The sequence below is a fragment of the Callithrix jacchus genome, chromosome 1 (genome assembly GCF_049354715.1).
Source record: "Callithrix jacchus isolate 240 chromosome 1, calJac240_pri, whole genome shotgun sequence".
In the NCBI taxonomy this organism is placed as follows: domain Eukaryota; kingdom Metazoa; phylum Chordata; class Mammalia; order Primates; family Cebidae; genus Callithrix; species Callithrix jacchus.
In genome coordinates this window covers 85,600,983-85,605,332 of record NC_133502.1, presented here as the reverse complement: position 1 = coordinate 85,605,332, position 4,350 = coordinate 85,600,983, and the positions used below count along the sequence as shown (strand labels likewise).

Below are 4,350 nucleotides of genomic sequence, written 5' to 3'. Positions count from 1 at the left end.
TCTTCTATGTTTCCTCATGCATAGTATAATATTAAATTTCAGCCAGTCTCTCTTTAAATTATGAGAAATTCTAAATGATTAACATGTATAGACTTGACTGTATGGATTTCTAAAGTTCACAGTTTACTAATCTTAAAGTTGTATAGGCATATGACTGAAAATATATTTTAAAAATCATTATTATCTAACATTAAGAAATCTATCTGGGTTGGGCATGGTGGCTCACACCTGTAATACCAGCATTTTGGGAAGCTGAGGCAGGTGGATCACAAGGTCAGGAGTTTGAGACCAGCCTGGCCAACATGGTGAAATTCTGTCTCTACTAAAAACACACAAAAATTAGCTGGGATTGATCTCAGCTACACGAGAGTCTGAGGTAGGAGGATCACTTCAACCTGGGAGGCAGAGGTCATGGTGACTCAAGATTGCAACACTATACTCCAGCCGGGGCAACAGATTAAGATTCTGTCTCAAAAGAAAAAAAAAAAAAAAAAAAGGAGAAATTCATTCGGATGTTAAATTACTACCCTTTTCTTAAAGAATCATTGCTTTCTATATATGTTACTTATCCATTTAGTATTTTCATTCTCTTAGTTCATTGCCATGGAAATGTGGCAAGGTTGTAAGGGGTCGCAGTCAAATCTGTAGTTGTTACAAGGTATCACCCCATTGGTGATACCTGCAATTGAGGTAACTAATTGAATTTTGGCTTATGGTACTAGTTTAGTAACTAATTTTGAGTCAATGCCAACCTCACAGGTCAATTAAAAAAGTAGAACAAAGTTTCCTTATAGATTAAAAAAAGGCTTACTAAGCTAAGATTGACAACAAAAATGAACGCAACACACATAAAAGTCAATCACGGTTTAAGAAACAATTCTCTTGACTTTAGCCATAATCTGTTAAGGGCATTGCAAGAAACTGCTTAGAAAAATATTGAGGAGAACAATTTTGTAAGAGAAGAAGTTACCGCTTAAATGTGCACATTGTCTTGGAATGCAACTCAATTCATTAAAACAAAACAAAAATGAATAATCATCCATCCTTTTATTTCAGAAATTAAATATTAAACGACATTGTCAAATTTTACTAAGGTTCAGTATTGTAGACAACTACCTGATACTTCAAAATACTTTTGTATCTCATATCTGACACTTTAAAATTTAGTTTTCATTACTTTTCCCCAGGTCTACAAACTCAACAAATAATTTCACTTCCTCACTGGGCTTAGATTATATAATAATAGTCTCCTCAGCCTCTTCCCTCCTTACTGCAACACATGGCTCCTTGGAACACCTTCTATCCCCACTGACCTATAATCTCACCCATATCAATGGCTTCTCTTCTATAAGTATATTTTGTTTTATAAATATAAAAAATTATTTATATTTTATAAAATGGCTTTAGATCACATTTACTTTTCTGCAACATACTATTTTCAATTGGATCATATTGATTAGTTTTTACATTTCCAATTTTTGTAGAATTTACATAAAATTTTGTTAACAGATACAACTCTGGTGCATGAGTGAACTTAATATAAGTCCTCTGTTGTGCTTCTGACACCTGAGAGGGCTTCTCAGCACAATGACAGAAAGAAAGCCAGAGTCAAAAGTCTATGTAAAATAAGGGTCAGCAAACTTATTCTTAAGGAGCCAATAGTAAGTATTTAGGCTTTGTGGCCATTTGGTCTCAGTTACAATTACTTAAGTCTGCTGGTGTTGTGCTAATACAATGACTGATAACACATAAATGAATAAATGTGGCTGTGCTCCAATAAAACTTAATTTACAAAAGCAAAAAGTGGGTCGTGTTTGCCCCACAGGCCACAGTTTGCCAAATTTAATACAGATCTTTGTTTTTCCCATTGTGTCAATCCAAGATACAGCGGACTCCCTTCTTTGTGGTCTCCCTCCTCTTTCTCTTCCCTCCTAGGCCCCACAGACTCCTCTGTTCTTGTACAGGACTCCTAGTTCTACCTTAGAAGGGTAGATTTAGAGGTTCTGTCTGTAGTTGTAAAAGGCCTCCAATTTATTGATGGTGAACTACCTATAAGACAAACAAACCTCTTGCTAAAGTTAATTGTTTCTCCAAGCACAACTTGCTTAAAATATTTACCATCTGGCTCTTCACAGAAAAAGTTTGTGAACCTCTGTTTTACATCTACCTTTGGATACAGGATTCTTCTGTTACCACAAAGGAATTACCTTGTGCTACCCATTTAGGGTGGGACTCTCCAACCCCCACCCCCACCCCCACCTCATCTTTATCCCCTGGCAACCGCTAATCTGTTCTCCTCTTCTATTGTTTACAATTCTGTTTTTTTTTTTCATCTTTGTATCCGCATCACCATGAGAATCTGGCACACAACTACTTAGGAACTATTTGCTGAATGAATGAGTATAAATGATGTTAAATACTCTTTTTAAAATAAACATTTTCAAATGAAATATTTAATGTTCATTAACAAAATTCTGATAGGTTGAAAATTATAATAAGGTTCAAAATAATTAAAATCAGTTATACTAACATTTAAAAAAATAATCTTTTCTGAATTTGTAACTGAAGCCCATAAAATAGTGAGCATAATATGGTTAAGACATGGCAGTGACCCCAACAGAGGGTTTGTTAATTGTGCCACACAGGAAGTGTCCTGGCACTGCACAATGGGCAGTTTTTCAGTTCTCACTCAAATCAGGAAGTGAGTGCAACTAAAGGAGTTTAAATGGCCCTGCCCTTTACTGTACCACAGCAGAGACGACTGGGGCTGTGAAGGTCTGTGAGATCTGTGAAGACTGAGATTAGGTCAAGTCTGAAACCCGCAGCAGCTCACTGTCATTTCTAGGATCAAACCTTCAAGAAGTCCTCTGGAATGGAGATTTTGCAAGGGAAACTTTGCATAAGTTAATAAGTGAGGAGTACCCCTGTATGTCATATCCAATACAAACAGCAAAAGCTACATGGAGGACTATTAGCTGAATCCAAACGCTGCAAGAGTAAAGTGGATGAGGCTGGTGGTCCTCAAAATCTTGAGCCACATCAAGATTTTCTAAGGATTGTATAGACACAGATTTAGAAAATCAGTTTTAGGCCTTCAACTTCCATATATATTCTTTCCTAAGATTGCAGTAGCTAAGATTGAGTCTGAGTACAATAATTGCTCTTTTCCCATTTGACAAGGCAAAGGCATTGCTTCATTCATCCACAAATCTTTTCTGGTCTATATAAACTTAAAGAATATCAAAAGCGAAGGCTCCATTTAACAACCAATCAAGTCACTATAACCTGGTAACACTTCCTGTCTTACATATATTGCAGTTAAAGGTGAAGCTTTGGGGCTTTGTCTCACTGCAGCTGGAGTTCGGGATCTCATCTTCACTGTTCTGTGCCATTTTCTCATAGAGGTCCAGTCTCTGTGGTCCTGTGACCTTCTGGTACTAGAGATCCACAACTAAGAGGCTAAGACCCCCTTGAAGCCTAGAAATGGGAGTGTCAACATTTAGGGATGTGGCCACAGAATTCTGTCTGGAGAAGTGGCAATGCGTGGACACTGCACAGTAGAATTTATATAGGAATGTGATGTTAGAGAACTACAGAAACCTGGTCTTCCTGGGTATTGCCACATCTAAGCCAGACCTGATCGCCTATCTGGAGCAAGGAAAAGAACCTTGGAATGTGAAGAGACATGAAATGGTAGTCGAATCCCCAGCATTTTAGGGAACTTCCACCAACATGACCAAACAGGAACAGCTCTGGAGCACAGTTCTCAGCAAGAGCAATGCAGAAGGTGAGTGATCTTGCCTTTCCAACCCAGCTACCAGGTTCATCTCAATGGGACTGGTTGGACAGTGGGTGTAGCCCAAGGAGAGCAAACTGAGGCTGGGTGGGGCACTGCCTCACCCAGGAAGCACAACAGGCCAGAGGGCACTCCCTCCTACCCAACGAAGGCCATCAGGGACTTCTGGCCACTCCAAAGCTCTGGTTCTGATGCTGTGTTTCTCCTGCAGTCCTCACAGCCCACAGACCAGGAGATCCGCACATGCCAACAGGCGCCATGCATTTCCAGGGAAAGCTAGGTGGTGGATTCAGCCAGCACTGTGAGTTCCCATCACAAATCAGAGAAGCCGTTTGGACTGGCGCCTGGAGTGCCTGCAAGACAGAGTCACCCATACACTTGAGAGAAAGGGGCCTGAAGATGAGAAGCCAGGAGATCTGGCTCCATGGAGACCAGCAAGCTGAATCCATGCAGACTAGCAAACTGATTCCCACTGGCTTGGGATTTTCTAAGTGAGAACAGCAGTTTGATCTGAACCTTGGATGGTCAAGTGCCATGGGGGGAGGGGCGCCTGC

General features: G+C 39.8%; 1 pseudogene; it reads left to right on the top strand.

Annotated features, from left to right (window-relative positions):
• Nucleotides 1-3,483: 3,483 nt before the first annotated feature.
• LOC108591886 (zinc finger protein 98 pseudogene) lies at nucleotides 3,484-3,689 on the top strand (annotated as a pseudogene).
• The last annotated feature ends 661 nt before the right edge of the window (nucleotides 3,690-4,350 follow it).